Source organism: Varanus komodoensis, unplaced genomic scaffold, assembly GCF_004798865.1.
Source record: "Varanus komodoensis strain SLA01 unplaced genomic scaffold, ASM479886v1 scaffold6_2, whole genome shotgun sequence".
NCBI lineage: Eukaryota > Metazoa > Chordata > Lepidosauria > Squamata > Varanidae > Varanus > Varanus komodoensis.
In genome coordinates, this window is record NW_025336346.1 from 18,130,726 (window position 1) to 18,154,865 (window position 24,140).

Here is a 24,140-nt window from a genome sequence, read left to right on the forward strand (position 1 = left end):
GGGCGGTGGCGGCAGCCCTTGCTCCTGCGCTCGCTGCCCTTGCCCGGAGCCCCGGCTTGCGGGCCTGCAGGCAGCCGCTGCTGCCACCCTCCCCACAGCTGTGCCACAGGCCAGCGCTGGGGCCCGTGTGGCAGTGAGGAGCGCAGGAGCAGCGACTGAGCTGGTGGCCACAAGCACTGCTTGCCCGCTGGGGTGACCGGCCCTTTTGCCTCGCCATAGTGCCAGGTGGCCGTGATTCTGATCCCTGGACCCCGCTCTTCTGCCCTGTGAGAGGCCCTTTCAGGGACCCTGCAGTGGTGGGGAGGGGGAAGCCCTGGGCGCCCCCATTGGAAACCCATGGGAGCGGAAGCAGGGACCCACAGTCTCACCTGCTGGGCACATCGTGGGGCCTCAGGCAGAGGACTCGCGTGGCGTGGCTGGTGCCACGGCTTGGGCTGGCATGTAGTGCGAGCCCACTGTGTGCTTGAGCAGGCAGGCAAGGTGGGCAGGCAGAGAATGCAGGCGAGGGCAGGCATGTGCATCTCACACTTGTTTGCGCTCGGTCTCTTCCGAGCTCCTCGGCGTGTGCTCAATGGGGGAGCCACCCGGGCCCTTCGTCCTACTGAGGCCATAGCAGATGCTCAACCCATTCCCACGGTCTGAAGTGCAAGGCCAGAGTTTTATTTCATTGCATGCCACGCGGCACCAGCCGTGCCTACCAAACCGGTCCCCTCCCCACATCCCTTTATATCAAATGAACATGCAGAGCAGCTTAAGCTCAGTCACACCCCTGCTCCATCCAGCCCAGGCCTGCCCACTCTGACGGGTAGCAGCTGTGAAACTCTGCCGGAGGCCTTTCCCAGTCCTGCTGCTGACTTCCTTGAATGCTGCAGTTTCCAACATGACTGCATGTCTTTTGCCATATATCAGGCTCCCTGCGCCTCGTGATTTTCATTTTATTTCTCATGGGCTTTTTTTTTTAAGATGTAAACTGGGAGGGTAGCGTGTTGCACAGTGATAGGCTGCCCTCCAGCACCATCTTTACTTGGGTTCAAGGAAAGAGGCTTTGTGTGTTGGAGCGCCAACTCTCACCTCTTTTCTTTTCATCTGACCACATGGCCTCCGAGGAAATGACCGCGGTAGCCAGGTTGCAAACGGGCAAGCCCCCTGCCCTTTTGTGATCCTGCTCACCAGACTTTCTCAAACTTCTAAATGTCTGCACTGACCCAGGAAGAATGAGGACCTCTTTTTAACTGGAGGCGTCAGGGACTTGCCCTGGAACATCGTGTTCCCAAAGGACGCCTTCTGCCATGGAGCCAGGGCTGCTCCCCAGATGACACTACTTGACTAGGCCTGCCTGGAGGCACGTTTTGTGTCGTGCTCAAAAGGGTGTGGGAGGAATTACAACACTTGGGCAGACAAGGGGAAATGAGAGCAGCTTGAGATGTGGACAACCCTTCAAATGGCGGACAGCCTTTCAGATAGAGAACTGTCCTCTGTAAAACAGAACGCGTGACCACTCCTAAGTCCCCAGAGGTGGAGTGACCACCCAGCCCTAGGACTGTTGACACCAAAAGATGTAAGAGGTCTCCCATGGGTGAAGCTCACACATGAGGACTGCAGGGTTCCTCGGGAGTAGAGGGTTTCCTCAGGAGGAGGGGACGGCGCATGTGTGGGGAGCCTGGTGGACTGAGTTGAATGTTGAAGTGGCTGTGGCGAAGGCTTGGAAGAGTAGGTTGCATGTGCCTTCCATTCCAGTCCTGGGCCAGCTATGGTCCCACAGTGGTCCACACACCCATCTCTTGGTCTAGCCAACTCCTCAGGTCAGGGTTTTCCCAAAGAGAGCTCTCCTAGCACTACCATTCAGAGGTCCCTGAGTACAATTCTGTCTTTCCCTCCTTAATGGATTCTCTTGGGTGTGAAAAATGCCCATGTAATGGAGGGAAATCACCCAAGGTTTATGAGCAGAAGGTGCTTATGTCTTGACCTCCTGTAAAAGTCTGTGGAAGAGGAAGGGTGGTGGCACTAAAGGAGCCTTGTTTGGAAGCATTCTGGCAAGTTGAACCATACGGAAGGTGGAATGCTATAATATGGCCATTTGTTTTCCCCTTCCCACATTTGAATGAGCAGTGGAATGAGGGAGGGGGATTTGTGGTCAGCCACAAGCACGCCCATATCTGCAGAATGAGATGTATATTTACATGTTTGGGAATGCATCTATGAGTACTTCAGTTCATTACTCCCTGAAGGCGTATTTTAATCAGCAGGGAAGGAAATTTTTAATGTGAGGCTCAGACTCAAATGCACATTTTTCTTTCTAAAGCCATTTTGTCTCTGTTTCCTCCATGCCACCCGTAACAGAGACTAAAATGTAGAGTGTGAACAATAAAAATGGCAGGTTTACTTTATTAAATTGTAAATTCACCATCCTCCAAACAGGCGTCCTTATTGACGGTTTTCCATTATGCACTGATTTACATTTAATTGACAAATACATGATATGGTGGTTAAAGCCAGGTAATTAATCAGCTCATTTCTTTCTTTTTCTTTTACAGTGGATGGAAAACTGAAACTTGGTACAGGCATACCTGAAACCAAGAAAATCTGAAAACAGGCTTTCTCCCCACTGCCCCCCGCTCTTTCTCAAGGACTGCTCCATGGACCCTGCAAGGGAGCCAGCCGGCTGGCAGATGGCGGGCACATTGGGTGTACGGCATTCTGCATGTACAGGGTTTATAGGAAGGGCGATCCGCAGAGAAACTAAGAGCACGCCTAAAACTGGGACTAGTTACACATGAGTGGCTTCCTTCTTAATAATCCACAGATACTGGGAAGAGGAGGGGTTTCTAGAGGCAGCCAGGACAGTGACAGAATGAATGCTGTCTTTATTATTTTATGTTTATTTACTTGTTTCTTTCTAAAATATCAATCTTGCTTTCCTTGCCTGAGGATTCTTGTAGTGGCTCAGCATAATTAAAAAAGTAACACAGAACAGCAAAGCGAGCAACATAAAAACATTGCAGGGTCAACCAGCAGGGGCCTGCAAAATCAAGTCACATCAGATTCAAAATAAGAGAGTAAAAAACACGTCCCTTGAGCCCGGCATTAGCATCTGCCCCGATCAGCAGGAGCTCTCTGGGAACTCCAAAAGAGGTTGCTTGCATTGGCTGCTATTTTATCCTTCTGAAAACTGGAAATGCCAGGAAATTGAACCCGGGGCCTTCTGCCTGCAACGTGTGCGTTCTGCTACTGAGCTCCGGTTTCTGCCCCACACTGGTCTAACCCTGGCTGTTGATGCCACCTTGAAGTAGTAGCAACGCACTTCTGGAACGTGTGCAGTGAACAGACTTCTAGCGAAATATTGTAGGGCAACTGCCCATTATTTCCCTGCCTGTGCCATTCAGGTGGCTCACCGTGTCAAGAAGACATTCTGAATGGATCGTGGAGGCTGTGCTGGAATGGGCTGGTGGAGCAGGATGGTTCTCCGGGCTCTGGAAACCTTCTGGTTGCCTTACTGCAATGCGTTCTGCATGGGGCTACCTTTGAAGAAAGCTCAGAAATTTCAAAGCTACCAGCTAGGACTGGCCGATGCTGCAGTGCATTGGCCATGGCTTCCAGTCCATTTCTGATCCCAGTTCAAAGTTCTCTTTGACTCAAAAGCCCTGAGCAACTAGGAAGCAGTGTTTCTGAAGGAATGACTTTAGGCACGGACCTCTGATATGTTCCTGTTAGAACCATTTGGTCGTCTCCAGAGGACCTTCTCCACATGTCCCCACTGAAGGAACTTAGGTGGGCAACCACAAGAGAGAGGGCTTATTGGTTGTGGCTCTCTGCTTATGAAATATCCTGCTCAGGGAACCTGACCTGGTGCCTAAATAGTTATATTTCGGCAGCAAGCAAAGACCTTCCTGTCCCTCCAAACACTTTTGAACTTAGATTTGCATTGTATTAAATTGTGTTAGCTTTTGGAATCTGCCCAGAGAATACTTGTCCTTGGGCAGATTGAAGATACAATAGAAATGGTGGCTTCTAAGCATGCACATTCTCTAGCTGTTAAGGACTTTATAATGTCAAAATCAGTGCCTTGACTTGCACCCAGACCTCAGAACACCATGAGGGACCTCCGCTGGGATATCAGTTCTTCATCATCCGTCACTCTAGTAGGTTCTCCTGCTGCAAACTAGGGAGGAAAAGAGCCTCTGCCCAAAGCATGGATAGCCACAAAGTGGTATAATTCGCACTCTGCCACTCTGTCCCCACGAGATGAGTCCCCATCTCTTTGGGCAACCGAAACTTTCTGATATCATCAGTGTCTCCCCCCATCCAACCAGTGATGTTGGTCCAGGGCCGAGCTTACAAAGGTGTGGATGGCATCTGCTAAGACCTTACTGAACAGAGCTAAATATGGCAACCTCCTCACAAGGAAGAGTTTGCGGAAGGCACGCTTGGTGGAGCACCGCTGAGACCTGGGCTTCTGGGTACAGCCTGGTGCAGCTGGATGCAGAAGCATCTCAAGGCACAGGCAGGGAAATAATGGGCAGTTACCCTACAATATTTCGCTAGAAGTCTGTTCACTGCACACGTTCCGGAAGTGCGTTGCTACTACTTCAAGGTGGCATCAACAGCCAGGGTTAGACCAGTGTGGTGCAGAAACCAGATTCAGTAGCAGAACGCACATGTTGCAGGCAGAAGGCCCCGGGTTCAATTTCCTGGCATTTCCGGTTTTCAGAAGGATAAAATAGCAGCCAATGCAAGCAACCTCTTTTGGAGTCCCCAGAGAGCTCCTGCTGATCGGGGCAGATGCTAATGCCGGGCTCAAGGGACGTGTTTTTTACTCTCTTATTTTGAATCTGATGTGACTTGATTTTGCAGGCCCCTGCTGGTTGACCCTGCAATGTTTTTATGTTGCTTGAGGCTTCGGCGAATGGGGCGGCATAAAATGTTTCAATAAATAAATAAATAAATAAATAAATGCATGCATGCATGCATGCATGCATGCATGCCTCTGGATCCCTTGAGATGCTTCTGGGGAGCAGGAGCAACTCAATAGCAAGCATGATGGGCCCCATCTCATGGCCCTCTCTTCCCCCGTTTGCTTACTGGTATTACAGCCGCTGCTTTTACATGTGTCGAATCAGGGCAGCATTTCCTTGAACAAAAACTCCTGTAATTGTGTCAGCACAGTGGGTCTGTATGTACCCGTTGCTTGGGGAACATGGGCAGGAGGGAGCTGTGGCACTCAAGACCCCCCTGGGGGTTCCTGAGGGCAGCTGATTGGCCACTGTTTGGACTACATGGACGCTTGGTCTGAGCCAGCAGGGCTCCTCCTGTGCTTTTATGATAGGTGTTCCAACAAGTCTTCAAAGTCAACGACTTTCCATCTCACCAACAGCCAGCACTAGCCAGCTGTTCCGAGTGTGGATGCAGTGAGATTTTTCCACTTGTGTGTGCGCCCTGCTGGGGTGCACGAGATCTGTGGATCAAGAACGGGATACTGAGGATGATCAGAGGATAGATGTGTCTCCCCCTTCCCCTAACACAGACGTCCTCTTGCTCCCATTTCTTTCACTTCCTCATCCAGCACAAGCCTTGCTCACTTGCGCGTTATACTGTGTATCAATCCCTTTTTGAACTGGTAAAATAGCCCAGTGCCTGCACTGAACTAGGCTAGTCCTTGCCTTCAACTAATGCTCGCACCCTTGCATGTGCAAGGGCGAAGCCCGGGGCTACAACCCGATGCACCCTCACTGAGCGGTTTTGTTGGGAAAGATCCCGGAGAAATTGCTCTAAAGCACACTGGGCTTTCTAGACCCAGGACAAGCCCTCATCCATGTGCTGGGATGCAGAGGGAGTGACGATTCTCGGCGTGTTGGGTGGCTGCGAGTCAGCTTCTGGTCTGGGGAAACCAGTTCCAGTTCGAGGCAATGTCTGCTCCACCATCTCAACGTGAGAATTGCTTCCAAACGCAGTGCTGGGCATGAGGCTCGCTCCTTAAAGTGTGGGGAACAACCAGCACATGCAAAAGGCACTGAGGACTAAATGGCACACATTCCATGGTGCTCTTAATTTCTGCACAGTGTGCAGAGGTGGTGAAGGTCAGGCTTCATCGTTTATTCGCTTATGATGTGTATCTCTCACCCTTTTTCCTGCCAGGAACCCAAAGAGGTTCATCTAGCCATCCTTTCCATTTTGTCATTAATGAATCGCAGGTTCAAATTCCCACTCAGTACTGAAGCTCACTAGGGATGCAATCGAACATCCCCCGTGGCAGCGGCATTCTCAGGGCCCCAAGCATCCAAGGGGTGGCAGGAGCAACGCACGGTGGTCTCCGCCACTGCCCACCTCCCACCCTGCGTTTTATCAAGATGGCTGTTTTGCATCCTGTATTTTGTCTAGACGGCCACATTCAGCCTTCTGGATGAAGTACTGAGGAGGAGGACAGAATGAGGACCGACCGATAAGCCCCCTGTGCTTCCTGCCCTCAAGGCTGAGTCGTGCCCTGGGGCAGGGGGAGGCTGGCGTGGGTCTCTCTGCAGAAGCTTCAAGGGTTGTGGAATGGTGGCTTAGCCCTTCAGGTCCCAGCTTTGATCTTTTGGCTCTGGGACCCCAAATGCTATGGCCCCCCAAATGGTGCTGGAGGGCCACAGCACTGCACCCTCAGTGACCATGCATAAGCAATAAGGCTGTCAATGGCCATTGGGCACAGTACTCATAAATGAGGAGTGGCCAAGTTTACTGATGACACCAACTTTCTTGGGGTGGCTAAAACCAAAAGAGATTGTGAAGAGCTTGAAAGGGAGGCAGGGCATTAGAATGGCTCATTGTAAGTTAGTAATGCACATTAGGGCCAAAAGAAGGAAGGAAGGAAGGAAGGAAGGAAGGAAGGAAGGAAGGAAGGAAGGAAGGGGGAGGGGGACGGGAACAGGGAAAAAGATCTAAGCTGATGGGATCTAAAATAGTGGTCTTAGAAGAAAAGGATCTTGGGGTTCTGGAGGACAGCTCAATGAAAATGCCAGTCCAGTAGATGGATGCTGTGAAAAGGGCTATCTTGATTTTGGGCCCAATTAGAAAAGGAATTGAAAATAAAACTGCCAAGATCACACTGCTCTTATACAAAACTGCACTTAGAATGTAGTGTCCAGATGTGGTCACTGCACCTAAAAAGATATTTTTGAGTTGGAAAGAGGTGCAGAAAAGGGGCAACTGAAATGATCGAGGGGTCAGGTAGCTGGAGCAATCCCCTGTAAGGAAGGATTGTTTCACTTAGAAAAAGCTTAAGAGGAGCTATAATAAAGGAGTGCATAATTATGCATGGTATGGGAAAAGTGGAGAGAGGGACATTTTTCTCCCTCTCCCATAATACTAGAACCCAGTAGGGGGTCATTTCATGAAGGTGACTGGCCAGAGATTCAGGCTTGGTAAAGGAAGTATTTCTTCACACAGCTGATATGTAAACCATGGAATTTCCTTGCACAAGAGGTAGTATGGGCGCCACTTGAGAGGGCTTCCCATGGACTCCTGCTTGGCCACTGTGTAACCTGAATGTGGGACTTTTTTGAGCCCTTTTTCTGAGCCAGCACAGCTCATCTTCTTGGTCTTGGTGGCGATATGCCGCCTCCAGGATCAGAGGCAATGACTAGATTTGGACCTCACACCATGGCAAGTTATTTATTATTAGTTATTTAACCAGGAATAAGCCACATAAAGTTAAGCAGAGTATGGGTGTTCTGAAGGCTATGTAACCCTCACATAACCCATGCTGTCTGGCCTCATACAACATCACAGCCTGGGTGGGGGGATGCATATTCAAAATGGTGACTGCATGCTCTGCAATGTCCTGCGTCTTGGAATACCAGTGCTTGGGGACACAAGTGGGAATGCTGTTCCTCCCTATCCCACTTGTGGGTATTTTATGGGCACATGGCTGGGAACTCTGCAAGCAAGTTGCTGGACTGGATAGGTCCTGTTCTGAGGGGTTTTCTGCACTGTACAGTCCAATGTGTGTACTTTGGGTTTCAGCACAGAATTGAGATTTGAGCACTACACAAACAATTTTCTTTCCTTCCTTTTGACAGCATGATCTTCACGTAGCATGATGGTAAAGAGGAATAAGTAAAAGGGGGGCAGCATTTTCTTTCACATTCACAAATTATACTGCATTCTCTTGGTTCTAAAATAACCTGCCAAAAGCATGCTTTAAAAACAGAAGTAAAACTGAGCGGTGACGTCATCTTCTAAAGAACCCATAAACAACCAGGGGTAGGAAACGGCAAGTATACAATAAATGGCTCCTGTAGGAAAGCTCTGAATCAGCAGGGCTCTTTTATGTTTTTTTTAATGCAACCCTATTCATATTTTGATAGAAAAAAATTATAGGCCTTTTTCCTGTTTATACATGCACAGGATTGGCTTTCCAAGGGTAAGCCAAGAAGGTAGCTTGGGATCTCTGGAAGGTAGATCTCTGGGTGTTTTACAATAGGTTGACAAGGATGTCTAAATTCCTGTTTAAAAAGACTCCCCCACCCTCCATGTGCTGCTCAAATGAAGAAAGCTTGGTGTAACCAGGAGTGGATTCTTGTGTGAAAGGATGGGAGCGTTATTCAGTTCTGGCATGTCAAATAAATTCCTGGGCTCTGAATTCTTTAACTATGTGTAAATTCTTTATCAGGCTCTGGTTGGTGGACCTCAAGTGTCTAGTTTTTTGTTTTTGTTTTAAGTGGATTCTGATAGCCTAAATTGCCAGCCCAACCCCACTATATCCCACTCTATAGCTTTTAACAACACCCAAAATGTGGCCTCTAAGGAGCCCTCTGAGGATATGAAGATGCCAGAATCCATCTGTCAAAACAGGCTTTCTCAGGGAAATGAGACCTGTGCATGCTAAGCACGTACTTCCACATATCTTGAGCAATTTGCTAACGTTTAAGGCGCTTTCTTACAGGTCTGCAAGATGGTGGTGAGAGAGCTGAGTGGAGCTCTGAATCCCAGTTGCTATAGGATACATGTAGCAATCGCTTCTGAGAGTACTCTAAATCTTAACTTGCCCGCTGTAAAACTAAAACAAATAAAACATTGCGACCACCATCTTCTTAATTTGGAAATGCCAGGATTTGTCCAGAACTAACCAGTAGGTGGCGCTCCCCACCAGCAAATCAGTCTGAACCCAATTACATGTTCAATATCAATAGAAATCATTGCTGTTGATAGAGATAAATGGGAAACGCACTACCTATGTAACAATAGTTTTTTTTTTTAAATTGAACTTTTCATCAGCTGCTAATCATGATTTTAATGCTTTGCTTTGCATTTTCTGGGGAATAAAACCTCAGGGGAGCCCACTCTTTTGTGGAAAATGAAAGGGCATTACAAAAAATGAATGTACATGGATTCTAAATATTTCAGGTTGTATGACTTTGTGTTTGACCTTAGCAGAAGATGAACTAATCCTGCAATATAATAGACTTTCATAGAGATATGGAAAATGGCTGCTTTTTTATCTCTGTTGCCATGGGAACCATCAGGGAGAAGGCCTAGCTGAGATGCAATAGAAGGTTATTAAATGTGTGCTTGTGTATATTGGAAAAATACAGCTTTTTGTCATCCTGTGTCACTCATAGGTCTTTAATACGTAATGTTTAGGTTATTAATAAACGAACACAGGTCCATTTTTGGAGGGAACAACCGTGAATGTAGCTGTAAAAAATTAGTACAAGTTGAACATTTGCAAAAACTCTTTTAATAGGGGCAGCACCATGCTTTTTTTGGAGGGGAGGGCACTACAATTTTGTTCCAGTCCTCCCTGAAGTTTTTATGTTTCCTACTAACTAGAGCAAGGAAAGGTATGCAGCGATACACTATTTAAAATAAAACTAACACCTCCCTTTTTGGGATCCAAGATGTGTTCGACAACCATTCTTGATTACCCCTGAAGTTGCAGCATGATTCCCCAGCTCTGATGTGTGTGTTTTCCTTGAGGTTTGTTTGGAAACTGGGGTGACGGAACTCTGCTACAGGAATTATTGATTGGCAGCAAGTTTTCATGGAAACAGCCCCCCTTTTCTTCTCTTTTCTTTTCTTTTTGGTGAGTGCCACATCCAACTAATCAATCTGGAAAGCAAGAACCTTTGTGGACGCTTGATTTGGGGAAAGGGGCTGGGACTGTTTATTCCCCAGAGTCAGGATGGATACCACAGTCTTAACCTTTCTAAGAAAACCATAACTTTGTCAAAGGGCCAAGCACAACCTTGATATTATGAAGTTAGGGAGCTCCTCCATGATAGCTTATTGACTTCCCAGTGTGGGGATTCAATTAAAGCTTCAAGGATTTCTGCTCAGGAGGAGCTTATATGCCTCTCACATCCACAAGGCACACACATCTAGACAAAGCTAAAGCTGTTCAGGGCTATGGTATTGGCATGCAGCTTGTTCGGCTGAACTGAGCCTGAGCCCGAGAGAAGGGAAGCATAAATCAGAGAACTGGGAGCCATCCTGCCAGGTGTAAACACCAGTGAACTGCGACAGCAAAGCTTCTGTTTCAACTCCTCTGTCGCTAAAGGGGGAAAGCGTGACCAAGCAGATCCAGGAAGGGCTAAAAGGGGGATGCACTGGCGACACTAGGTATTGGAAGGCTCTAGGGGCTGAGGCCCACAGGCCCCCAGAGGAACATATCTGCATATGCTAATTTAGGTAAGCTGTAAAGTTTCTCTTTGAGGGAGCCTTTAAAGGAGCCTGTATCCTATTTATCCCAGGGGGTGTATGGAGAGCGGGGAAGAGGGCATTTGATTCCAGGAAAATGGGAAAATAGAGCAAATGCCACGGGGAGAAAAATCAGGGGTAGGGGAGCAGCCCCAGATGAAGCACGGAGAGGCAGCTGATCAGGCGCCGCAGGGGCCCTCGCTTCCCCACGTGCCCAGGGTGGGCGCTACGTGGCAGATGCGGGGCTTCAGCCCTGCCGCCCCCCCCCGCCGCCCCTGCACCTTCCGAATCTGCACCCCTGTTAAGCCAGGCATGCAACCCAGGTGACCGGGAAGAAAGCGAGGGGCGAAGCCCAGCCAGGGGCTCGGCCCTCGAGGCCTGATCCGGGGTGCGGGGGCGTGGAGAGCGTGCCCGGGGCAACGCTGCAAGGCGAGCTGTCCGGTCCGAGCCGGCTCGGCGGCGGCAGCCCAGGAGGCGAGAGAGTCCCAGGCAGCCTCGTCTGAACGCGGACTTCAGATACTTCCGGGGAGAACGAGCGCCCCATGGCCGCGCTACCCCTCCCCCGTCCCCGTCCTTGGCCTGCCTCCTTTCCGCGGAGCACCTGGCCGCGGAGAGGCTTTCGGAGCAGCTCTGCCGGGCACTTCACTCTTCTGCTTCCAGATGTGCGTGGGGGAGGGGGCAGATGGGGGGGAGGGAAGGTTTGGGGGAGCGGGCCGCGGCGCACGGCGGCGGCGGCGGCACCTCGGGGAGGGGCGCACGGAGAGGCTGGCCGCGCCCCTCCCCGCCCGAGGAGGCGCTCAGGTGCTCGGCGCTTCCGAGAGCGCTTCGGCGCTTGAGCGACGCCTCTTCCCAAACCTTTGGCAGGGCCGCCATCTGGACCCCCCCCCCCGCCCCGCCGCCGCCAAACTGGCTCAGTGGACAGCTGACCATTTCAAGGGGCGAGGGAGAAAACTTTGCCGGGCCCTCCCGCGCGCTCCCCTTCCCTGGCTCGGCCATGCCCAGGAGCCACGACGCCCCACCCTCGCCCCGTCCGAGCGGCGATTTCCGTGAACAGCCCGGCGCGCTGCGGGTCGATCCGCCCGGCGAGGCGCCCCGCGGATCGGCCTCGGAGCAGCGGCTGTGCCCAGCGGCCTGCGCGGGCGGGCGGGCCCGTCCCCCTCCTGGCGGGCGCCCCGGGGCCGTGGCCCTGCCGCGCCCCGCTTCCCGGGCGGGGGGGGGGCGGGGCGGGGCGGGGCCGCCTCCTCTAGGAGCGAGGCGGTCCCCGCGGACGCCGCCGGAGCGGCCAGCCCCACAGCGCGCGTGTCCGCGGCCGGGTCCCCGCGAGGCCACCCACGAACGTGTGCACACGCTGCCCCGGATCCCCCGCGCGGCGCGCGCGCGCCTCTTTAAAGAGGCAGCGTCCAGACATGGTATTTGTGCAACCGAGGCGTCCACCCTGGATAGATGACGATGATTACTACTACTACTACTACTACCGCTACTATTCCCACCCCTCCGGCCTCCCTTCCTTACCCCCCCCCCCCCGCAGCCTATCTGCCGATCAAACGAGCGGGGATCTGCTCTGGTAAATGATGCATTAGATGCGGTGGCTGTATTTGTTGTGCGAGTTTTGAAAGGGTCCCGATAATCTGGAAGCGAGAGATAAGGAACAGCATTTATTCAGCAGCACTTTGGAACCAATTTTCAACCCTGTTCAACCCCATTCTCCTGCCGCCTCCAGGAGCCCAGGAGATAAGGATTGGACTATTCATTATCTTCACAAGGAACAAAGATTAGCTAGCAGAGATGAAAAATTACTCCTGGATAGTAATAATAAGGGAGAGAACCTCAGGAGCTGCTGAGCCCATATTCACCAGGCTTCTGGGGCTGCGCATATATATATATATATATATATATTTCCCTAACCCTTCCCAATACCTTTTTTTAAAAATCTGGAATGAAAAGATTGGACTGCCTTAAAAAAAAAATTCTTGCCCACTCAGTGTCTATCATATTTTTCCCCCAATATGTAGACTATGATTGTTACACGGAATGAAGGAAATTGCGAGGAAGGAGGATGCTCTGATCTCCTTTTTTCCCCTACCACTTTTTCTTTTCGGAGTTTAAAGGTGACATCTTTAGTAGGAAATCTAACCGGGGAAGCCAGGGATAGTAAAACATCATTATTTTATAATGGGAGAAGCACGCGCGCGTGTGCGTGTGTGTAAATGCAAGAGATGGGGCTGGAGTGGAAAGTTGGTTATTGTGGAATTTGGAGAAGAGGTGTGTGTCCACCCAGATATTTCTAAGTGGCCCTACAAAGTGCCAGTCCCCCAGGAAGCCGAGGATATTAAGATCAGTGCAGTGATGATGACGATGCCGCCACAATGCCCATTAACTATCAGCACAAGCCAATGGTCTCCTTATAGTCTCCAAGCTCAAGTCCTTCCGTAGATTAACAACACCCCTCCGCACACAGATGACCCTCCCCACCCGAGGTTTCGAAATAATTCCATTTACTGCAGATTGTTCAATCAAGAGAATTGTTTTGGTATTCCCTTTCCTCGGATGCCGGTACCTGGAACTGCAAAAGGAGGGGAATTTAAAACATACTTGAATAAATCTGGTTATGCATCTCATCTCCTCGAATGAAGAGTGATACAGGAGGGTAATTAAACCAGTTAGTTTGGCAATGGGCTGCTACGGACTGATAAGCATTATCTGGAGCATATCAAGGGGCCCTTTCCCCTCCTGAACCATATCGCAAAGACAGACAGAAAAGGCCAGCAAAATGGGATTTCTCTCTCTCTCTCCAACCCCCCCCCCCCAATCGCTCTCGGGTGTTCTTTCTCTTTCTTTTTTCTTTTCTTTTCTTTTCTTTTCTTTCTTTCTCTCCTGCCTTTTTTATAACTCACATGCCATTATGATGATAATTCTCTTCCAGTGAAACACCCCACCCCCTCCCTCCTTCCTTCTTTTACCATATTTGTGAAGTTTTCCTGTTCGTTATTATAAGCATAAACATATTTCCTGGTCTTACTTATAGGGAACCTCAGATTAAAGACGGGAGGTTGCGCTTCACGGGCAGGCCGAGGTACCTCTTCGAGCCCATCGAAATAGGCAGGATCAAGTCCCCACAAGGCTTAACTTGGCAATGGGCTGCGGTGAAATGAGCAGGACGCATCGCAAGGCGCGCGTGCCACTTTCCCCCGAACGAAAGCGCGGATATGACAAGCGGCCGCAAATGTGCTTTTGCTTTGTCCAGCTCTGGGGTCTTTTTCAGCCTCGTCCTCTGTGCGTGAGATGCCAAACGCAGGAGGCGCGTCCTTGCAGTGAAATGGCTCAAGCAAATAGTTGGACTGGTGGCGGACCTGAGTGCGGGAGAGGGAGGCAGTGTTCGTGTGTGAATTACAAGGACAACAACAAACAATAACAAAAACATGAATAATACAATAGACCAACATTATTAGATCCCCACAAGAAAAATCAAAGCACGGGAACAATTTGCCTAGTCCTTAAAACCGAAACAGTGGAGCCTTTGACTTTCAGACATTCCCCCAAACCTATTAGTTCCGGCTGAGTTGCCTAATGGACCAAGAATTTATGAATTTCAAGATTCCCCCCCCCCTTGCAGCAATGGCTGACGGGTTCGCATCTGCCTTTTTCAGCCCTCCGCCCCGAGCCCGGGGCATGCCCTCCTCCAACCACAGGGCCACGACGGGCTGAGAAGTCCAGTTCAAAAGAAGTTTGGACGGGAAGGCTGGGCCGCGAGGGGAGGTGTAGAAAAGAGGTGAAGACCTTTCTTCTCTCCCTCTCCCCGCCTCCCCTGCAGAGCAGAGTGGTGGATTCGGGGGGGGGGTGATGGCACAACCCCCTCCCCAATTTAAATCAAGAAACGGGAGGCCTGGAATGAGGGAGCCGGTGCGGGGTTGCGGCTGATGGGGCGGGTGGCAGCCCGCACAGACTTGGGAGATCTGCCCCCCCCCCCGTTCCTTGGGAGACTGTGCCTTTGTGCTTCCTTTCCTCCCGTCCTTCCTTCCTTCCTCCCTTCCTTCCTTTCTGAGCGGGGGCTTGTTGGTTCATTTGAAAATACGAAAGTCAAGTCGCGTAGCCTGTGACAGGGAAGGCAACAAAAGGTGCCAGCCGCAGACAATGCGATGTGCTTGTTCAGATAATGTAATGATGCAAATGAAGGCGAGGGGACGAGCTGCCTTATTATGTACATAAATACACACCCTGGCTCGCCGGGCCATCTTTGAATGCGGGAGACGGAGGGAGGGGCGCCGAGGGGAGCGGGAGCGGGCGCGGGAGCGGAACCGCGGGCGCTGCCAGGCTGACGGACCCCCCCCCCCCCCCCCGGCAGCCCTTCCCGCGGCTGGCCGAGCCGCTGCCCGGCCGTTCGCCAGCCCGCGCCTGGCCGGCCCCCGCGCTCCTCTCTGCGCGGCGCGGGGAGCGCCGGCACGGGCGAGAGGCCGCCCGCCCGCCCGGCGAGTCCCGATGTGCCCGCGGCGGCGGCGGCGGCAGAGCCGTGCCCCCCGCGCCCAGGGAGGCGGCACCGCTTGAACGGCCCCGGCGCTCGCCAGGAAAGGCCGCCGCCGCCGCAGCGCGCCCCGTTCCAGCAGGCGAGCGAGGCGGAGCAGGAGTTGCGGACGCCGGCGGACTGCCCGGAGGGAGGTAAGGCAGCTACCCCCGAAAGGGGGCTGGGGGGCTCCGGGGGGATCCCGGGGCGTGGCGGGCGCGGCGGCGCCGTTCCTGCCCCGTGAAGTTTGGCTGCTGTCTGTGCCGGAGGGCTCGGGCCAGGCGGCCGAAGGGTGCCCTCGGCTTGGCGAGGCACCTGGCGTCTCCGGGGCTGGGGGTCGCTCGCCGGGCTCGTCCTTTGTTCCTCCCACCTAAGTGCACACGCACATTTTCTGCGGGAACGCAGCGCGCATTAGCGCACGCGGGGGGGGGGGCGCTTCTCACAACTCCCCAGCCTGGGAACGTGTCTTTCCAAAAGCGCCGAATGCCCAGTGAGAACTCAGCCGCTCCAGTGTCTGAGGAGAAGGCTTGGTGGGGCATGTGAAATAAAGCATCGCCTTGCCAGGCGACGCAGCAGGGAAGGGTTAGGGGAACCCGATCCCACGCTCACCTTTCCCCGCAATTTCTAAAAATTAATATTGCTACCACTATTAGTATTGCTAAAAACAACAACAACAACAACAACAACAACATAGCTGTGACATCAGTCCGACAAGTTTTCGAACGGGGAACTGGCAAGGGATATAATGGAATATAAGAATGCCAAGCTAAATGGAAGTTTTTCTCCTCCAGCCCCCATCTGCACACACGCAGAGAGGGGTGGGGAGAGAGAGAGAGAGAGAGAGCTGACACGTTCTCTCACCTGTAAACCTGCCTGTGTATATGGAATGAGGTAAGAAGGTGCTCTGCTTCGAGTGAAGCAGATCTTAATGGCAAACAGAACGCAAAACAGCCTTCTTGTGTCTTTGAAGAGTACATTTCTCTCTCTGTCTCTCTCCCCCCCCCCTCCTAAAAATAGTTCTTCCATCCAGATACGAAAATGGTTCAAGGAAAAGCTGGAAATAAGAAGTGGGACGGTCATCATGTAGTTTCTGTTGTAAGTGTGAGTGATTAAAGACACAAAGATGAAAGTGTCTGGGCTTTTTATGGAGTGGCGTGAAATGAGTTTCTAATTAGCAGCGTCTTAAAATCAGAGGGAAAACGCAGCTTCCCTGTCTCTGAATTGAAACGTGCTGCACAGGCTGCGGTGGTGGGCAGGAAGGAAGCAAGTCCCTCTCCCCCTGCCCCCGTTTTCATTCTTACAGTAGCATTTTACTGGGGATTCTGGATACAAACAAACACGGAAAGCAGCCGCAGCCCAGCCCTTCGCGGAGCAGCGTTAGTCCAACTTAAGTCCCGTGGATTTCAGTGGGTCTACTCGAACCTTGGGTACAGATCGATGCTTCCCGTACTGTGCGAGGAGGAGCGTTTATTGCATTTTATCTGTCCTGGGGCAAGAAAAGAAAAAGGCAGAAACAATACAAAGCGCCGGTCCTTTCAAAATCGTCCTTATAGCTTATAGTATGTATGCTTGTGCATAGATGCACACATAATCAGAAATCTAATCTCCCCCGGTTGGGTGGGGGTGTATGAATTTCAGCAAAAAGAGAAATGGAGGGGGTGGGGAAAGAATCCCCCAACTCCTGTTTCATCTTCCCCCTCTCCCCCTGCCTGCCCCTCCAAACAAACTCCCATTTCCCTATTGTTCTGAGATTTGTGAATGTAAAAAAGAAAGGATGGCAGGATTTTTTGGAGGGTTTTCCTCCTTCCCTGGAAACCCCCGTAGCAGCTCCGAAGCGCCCTCCGCCCCCGTTTCTGTTGCTTCTGCACCTGCCTGCCCGGGGAGGCTTCCCGTCCCAGTCCCGTGCAGAAGATTTACACAGCTTTGCATGTTTAAAACTCTCCCACTCTAGGCGACAAGCCTCCTCTTCTCCCCACCTCCTCTTTTATTACTATTCTTATTTTTTCCAGAGCCAGCTTTAAAAGCAATCCTTTCTTTTCTCACCCGCCACCTTCTTCTGTGGTGGGGACAGAGACGTGGCAAAGCCCCCACGCCACCAGAAGCGATGAGTCACTTGGACAGGAGCTCAGTATGAAGGGTCTGATCGGCGCGGGCTTCTTCCGCAGGGCAAGAAGGATCTCAGACCAGAGCAGCGTCTTGGCCGAGCCTAGTGACACCGGGGGGGCTTAAACGCGGCTGTCCCGGGAGGACACGGGAGGCACCTGTGTGGATGTGGCCGCGGCTGAGCGCAGGGAGAGAGGGACGGGTGCTCTTCTCGCGGGCACAATAAAGTGTGCAAGCTGAGCGTGCAAACCAAACGTCGAACAGAAAAAATAATTAAAGCTTACGAAAAGGGCTCACAGGCAAAAAGGACTCAAATGGGTGAATTTCCCCAGAAGAATGAAAGCACTCTGAGGCGAATAAAACCGACCTTTTCCCTGTTTTCCTTTTGTCTCAGACTTGTGAGACTTCGAAGCCTCACCTATTTGCCCACTTCCAGCAATTAACTTAAATATGCTTCGCAGAGGGCGAGCCAAGGCGCTCCCATGTATAAGTTATTGACATTTACACGGAGATACGAGCATTATTCCTGACTGATCCATGGACGCAAGTCCCGCTGACGCCAGACACAGCAAAGCCCCCTCGTTATTTCCCCCATCACGTTTTTTATACAGCCCCCCGAGTGCTGATGGGTCGAGTCTTATATTGTAACAAGCGAGTCTCTCTCTATCTCTCTTTCTCTCTCTCTTTTAAGGGGAGCAAAAAGATACAAGCAGAGAGAAAGAAATATCCCCCCCTCGCCCTCACCCTGCAGAAGATCCTCGAATTTACTTGCTCGGGCAAATGATGTTTCTCTCTATGCTTCAAAATGGTAGCTTTGCTTCGGTGGCTCCCGATCAGTTCCTGAAACTAACCGCGTCCCTTTCTCCCTCTGGCTCCTGCCCGATGTTCTTGGAGAGTCGTGTCAGAATTTTGCGTGGGGAAGAGCGCGAGGGGGGAAACCACTGAACGAACCAAAATATTAATTCCGGTCACCAAACCTCCCAGCTTCTAAGTGCCCCCGGTTGGTGGTAATTTATTGTGGTCTATCATTTCCAGACTATAGGTGGGTCCGAATTCGGAAAATCGTGACTTTGGCGGGAGAAAAATAACATTTGTAAAGCGTAGTTAACGATCGTTTTAAATTGGATTCAGAAACGAGTGCGGGGCGAGCGAAATTGCTGGTCTAGGGGATGCGTTGTGCGGAGTGGGGCGACGGGCGGGCTGCTTTTTAGAGGCTTGGCAAATTGTAGATTGACAAAATATATTTACAAGCTGTCAGGTGCATCTCTGGTCGGGGGTTTTGAGAGTCCTGCGCTCAGCAAACGGGGTCCTTATTCAGAGGGAGGGGATACTAAAGAGATAGGAAGACGGTGGAGAAAGGAAGGCCGCGGGAGCTTTCGGATCCAGGAGACTATTTCCTGAGCGCTCTCTCTGCTAAATATGGCCAAGCACTTCGCGACTTGTGTTCCTGGCCGCCTTGTTCTTTTTTCTGTTCTCTCTCGCCCCCCTTAAAAACAAAACCAATCCAACCCAAAGAAAAGCCCCGCTTACACGCCGTAGTTCAGTGTCGACGGCGTCGGTTCATGCCCCTCTTACCATCTGTTCAAAGGCATTTGGTACTACTGGACATATTTTAAGAGAAACGAACCGGAGGAGGGCCGCCGGAAAAAGGACAGAAAAGCAAAATCCGGCAGAGCACATGAAAGAAGAGCGGCGACGCGCTCGCTGTCAAAGAAAAGGCAGGAAGGCCGCTCGCTGGAAAGGATCGCCCTCGGAAGCGCGGCTGCCCGTCGGAGGGAGCAGGGAAGGCTCCGCAGGCGCCATTCGCGGCGGCGCGCCTTCGCCTGCTCCGCGGCCGGGCCTTTGCCGTGCGCCCGATCCCGGCCTGGCTCGGATGTCGGGGAGGGCCAAGGGGGAGAGGCGGCACGGGGCGGGGGGGGGCAGGCGGCACGGGCTGGCTTCCGAACTTCCTGTCCGCCCCCACGGTTCTCAGCCCCACGCGCACGCGGACACCCGTGGGGACACGATTCGTGCTTCTGAAGTCCCCGGCAATGCCCGGGCTGCAAGCCTCTGCGCGCTCCCCCGACAGTAGGCCCTGCTGGACCCGACAGGGCTTACTCCCGGGTAAGGAGGCGCACGGTGACTCTGCACGCGGCGCCAGCCCAGCGCCCGCCCCCCCGGACTCCGTGCGAGTCGCTCCCGAGCAGTCACGCACGCAGGACCGAAGCTCGGGAGGGAGCGTCTGAAACGCGTGGGAGGGGCGGGGGCAAACGGGGGTGCGGCGCGCCCCCCGAGCTGCGCCGGCCCGGCCCGGCCCTCCGCTCCCTGCCCTCGGGGTCTGCCGCAGCGGGACAGCGGGGCCCTGGAGGGGGCGGCGGCGGGGGCGGCCCCCCTCTACCTGCGGCAGCCCGCGGGGTCCGGGGCGGCCGCCCGCCGGGACTGCGAACCCGGAAGACCCGCGCGGGGAGCGGCGGAGTGCGCGTGTGCCTCTGACGCCAGCCGTACGTGCTTCTATTTCTGTACCTGGCCGAGCGGCGGGGCCGGGGACGCGGCGAGGGGGGCGCAGCAGCGGCAGCGGCAGCCTGGCCGCCCGCTCAGCCCGCCGGCCCCCTGCAGACCCGCTCCGAGTGGCTCCTGGCTGCCACTCCTCTCCCGCCCGCCCGCCCCCATATCTTCCCCTCACCCCAGGCTGGCACGGAGGCGCTGTCTGGTGCTGCGCCGCGGCCGCCGCCGGAGCCAGGCGTCCCGGGAGAGCGGCCCCGCTCGCGGTGAGTACCCGCCCGGCAGCCTGCGCACGCGACGCGGGGATTCGCGCTCGTGTGCTCGGAGAGAAGCCGTTCCCTCCGACGTGCCTGCGGAGCGGTGGGGAGCAGCTCTCCGGCAGCGGGGACGGATGGGCTTCTCTCCCCCCCCCCCCCCCCCCCCCCCCCCCGGCCCGCCTTCCGCTGCTTCGGGGTGGCTGAACGCGCGCAGGACTCGGCAGGGCCGGAGAAAGAAAGTGCGGCCGGGAGCAAGCAAGGCAGAACTTCAGGCCGCCTTGGAAGTGCGCGATCCGGACCGGCGCGGAGCCCGCGCAAGGCGAAGGCGCTGCGTCCAGGGCGCCTCTGAACCGCGCGGGGAAAAGGCGAAGCCTCCGGCGAGGAGAGCTAAGAGCGGGGCGAGCGCCGTTTCCTCCCGGGTTGGGGAGGCCAGCGGCGCACGCTTGCCGGAGGGAGATCCGCGGGCCTGCCCTCGTACTGCGGCGAGGCGGAGAGCAGCGATAAAGGCGGCGCGGGGGCCGGAGCAGGCGATCGGGAAGGGGACAGGCTCGGGAGGGCGGCCGGCCGGAGGCTTCCCGCTCCCGCACGCGCGCGCCGAGCGCGGGCGAGAGGCGCCGAGAAGGCCCGAGGCGCGCAGGCGGGAGCGGTCGTGTGGCCGCGGGGGGCAGATGCGTGTGCGCGCGCGTGGCGGGGCGAGGCGAGGCGAGCTCGTCGAGGGGGCGCTTCTTCGCGAGCCCCCGCGCTGGTCACGCTCCGCAAGATTGGGGCGCCCGGCTGCAGAAGGGATCGTGGCTACGGCCGCGGACTTCCTGCTCATTCATTATGTTGAGTCTCTTAAATGGAGATGGATGGTGGGGGGAAGGCTGTCTGGAGGGGGAGCGAGCAGAAATCGAGCGAGGGGAGCAGAAGCGCGGCTCGTGTCCGCTCGGAGCAGTTTCGCCCTCCGCCCGCACAGGTGCTTCCCCACCTCCGCGGGCACAGCCAGGCGGTGGGCAGGCAACCGTCCGCACGAATATGGCGTGGGACGGGGACCCACCCCGGGCATGGCATCACGTGGCCATCAAAATAGAACCGTCCGTGTGTGAGTTTTAAATCGGGGGCTTTGTCTTCGGAGACAAAATGAAAGCGGGAGGATAAGTCGAAATGCATTTACAGGAACCGGATAGGATAAAAGTTTGTGCAAATGCATTTATAGTGCAACCACATGGAGGAGGAATTTTAGAAGGAAAGAAAGTCACGGTCTTGAGAAGAGACTCCATGCAAAATGACACTTTTGCAATGCAAAAAAGCGGTCTGCGTTAGCCTTTTCCCCCCTCCTCCGATTATACATCTGCGGGGACACCACAGCTCCCTGTCCGCTGGTGTAAGTGTGGCAGCTGACAAGCAGTTACTGGGAGACTGTATAAATCCCCCCACCCGTCTTGGCACCATCCCTCCTGCAACAACACAGCCTTCTCCGTACCCGCTTGAGCAACGTCGGCTGCAGAGCCGTTTTGAAGCTGCCTCTTCCCACCCTTCTGGAACCGGCGCCCCGCCTAGGAAGCACCCAGGGACCCCTCTTGGACCCCTTCGAGGCTGGCGGCGGCGCGGGCAGGGAGCCCCGGCACCAAAGCCGACTGGCTGCGGTTGCTGCAGTGCCGCAGTCCGCTGCTCGTTCGAGCAGATTCTCTCCAGAGAGGACTTTAATAAAATTGACAGAATAGTTGTTTAACCAGCCGTGTGAAGCGAGCTGAATCTCAGCCCCAGAAAATTAGTTAAGCTGCTGCACCCGTGGTCCTTGTGCGGGTTAGTTTCCGTTCCGATGAGTGAATTAATTAAACAAGAGGCCCCCGACACGCGGGTGCGCGCGCCGGCGGCAACGGAGCTCGGCTCCTTCGCCTCCTTCCTCCGAGCCGGCCGCAGTGATGCGTTGAAAAACAAGCCCACCTCGGAAAGCGCAGAGGGTGCGGCGCGGCGCGGCGCGGCGCGCTTCGTGCGGCAGAGACGCGCGGGGCGCCCGAAGACGCGGCGCGGGGCTGGCGAAGGGAGAGGAGGCCGTCGAGAGGCCGAACGCATGCACGCCGAGGCCTGAAGGCGGACTCTGCGCCCCAGCCGATTTCCAGGGCGGCCTGTCCCGCGTCCAAGCAGGGCAGCGGGATCCCTCGCTCAGTCGGTGGACGGGACTCGCCCCCCACGTCCCTCCCTCGGTCCTGTCCCTAAGAAATCGCCCGGGCATTTGTGCAGGACAAGCAAGACTGGAATGGGGGCCGAGGGTGGGTAAGAGAGATTTTAGCAGGGGCTGCCATGTGCTGCATTTAAAGGCAGCATTTGGAGATCATCGGATCTGGAGCAGGGCAGAAAGAGGGCACAGAACCGCTCTGCGGGGCTCTGCGACCAACGCCGCGCATACCAAAATCGCGTTAGTCGATGCATCGGCGGAGGGGCCGTTAGGAACGGAGCCTGGCTCTCGGAGGAAAGCGGATCTTGTTGCGTGAAAAAGCACAGGGCACTGCGACGCTAAGGGCGAAGGCGGACCAGGGCGCGGGCGGCCCCTCGGCGGGGGCACGTGCGCTTTCCCGGCGCCTTCTGCGGGCTGTGCGCGCTGCCCTCCTCGCCGCGGGGTGAGCGCCCGGCTGCGAGGTGCGTCCGTCCCGCCAGGGAGAGGGGCTGCTGGCGGGCGGGCGGTGGGGAAGTGGCAGGAGCCGGCGGCAGGGTAACTTGACACGCGGGGCTTCGGGGGAGTTTCCTGGGCAGCCTTAGGGTCTCTCTCCCTCTCCCTCTCTCGCCATAAATCAAGCAGCTTGATTAATCTTTACAATTTGTCTTTTAAAACAAACAAGGGCGAATTATCAGCTCGTTAACTGCGATTTTATCACCTGTCTAAAACAAACAGCTCCCCACCTCCCGAAAAGCACAGCCTTGCTGGGTGCGGGGAAGAGCAACAATTAAAAGGATGGTATTAATTAATAGTAAATCATTATGAACGTATTTATGCCAATATCAGCGAAAAGGCGATGGTTGTTTGGGGCGGGGATGCAACAATGCGCTCGCCTTATATCCCGTCGTGTCTCAGCGGCGGGTCTTCGATTTTGTTTTGCTGGGGTTCGGGGTAATTTCCAGTGGAAAATGTTTGCTCATTTATTAATTAAAAACATGCCCCACTGACCTTTAAATACAAACAAAACCAGCACCATTGTCTAACCTTGGATGGCTGGAATCTGGAGTCACAAAACAGAAGCCTTTTTTCTGTCTTTTTCAGCTGCTTCTGAGGAGTAGACTCTTTCCGAGTGTGCGAAGTTGCTTTTAAATATCGCATTGTGGTAAAATACAAACAACCAGGCTGTGAGAAGAGAACACTGAAATTAAAGAAAGACGGGCAGTCTTTATTCCTCTCCTTTCCCTGCCATTCCCGAAGCCCTCACACACAGAACGGTATGGGTGGAAGATCCTGCTTTCTGTAGCTGCCTTGACACTGAACCGCCCAGAACCCTTTGACCTTTGCTTGGTTTTGGTATGCCGGCGCTTTACCCTCCTCATTTGAAGCGACCGTTCCGTCTCGGTCCCTGCCTTGCGCTGCGGCAGAGGAATTTCGACCGCCCACCCCGCGTCTCTTCCCACTCCCCAGAATTTTGAGCAGGGATTTAAACTTGGTTGGGCAGGAGGCACGACTTGCAATGCAGAATCCATCTTTCCTGGCCCAGATCGCACGGAAGCATGGCCTGAAAGACCGCGTGTGTGCGGGTTTGGTGGAAGCTCGGCCTTGAGACTAGAGGTAGCCGCAGCTTTCTAGAGAGAGAGACGGAAAGGCAGGGCATGGGCTGGAGGAAGCTCTGAGAGCGCTGTGGCCGTGGCACAGGCCGGGGCTGGCGCTGGGGAGGGTGTCTTGCCCTCTCCAGGGCCGGCTCTGTCCCCAGGCATGGCCTGACCCTGAGGGACAGGAGGCGCCGCCGCGCCGCGCCTCCGCTGGGCCGCTGCCGCGCGGAGCCGGAGCCCGCGCGCCCCCTCCGGAGCCCCCCGTGCGGGGCCCGCGGCAGGGGCGCCCCTCGGTGGGCGCGCCGGGCTCCTGTCGCAGCCCCTCCCCGCCGGAGCGCAGGGCGAGCAGGCGCAGCCGCGCCCCGCCCCGCCACGCCGGCTGCCCCGGCCGGCCG

At 54.4% G+C, this 24,140-nt stretch overlaps 1 protein-coding gene across 1 annotated transcript in view; it reads left to right on the forward strand.

Moving 5' to 3' along the window:
• Nucleotides 1–19,945: 19,945 nt before the first annotated feature.
• The window catches only part of GATA2 (GATA binding protein 2), a 27,117-nt gene continuing 22,922 nt past the window's right edge, over nt 19,946–24,140 (forward strand). Inside the window, exon 1 of the mRNA XM_044451448.1 lies at nt 19,946–20,022. The gene's annotated coding sequence lies outside the window, so the exon portion shown is untranslated. The remainder of the gene's footprint in view (nt 20,023–24,140) is intronic.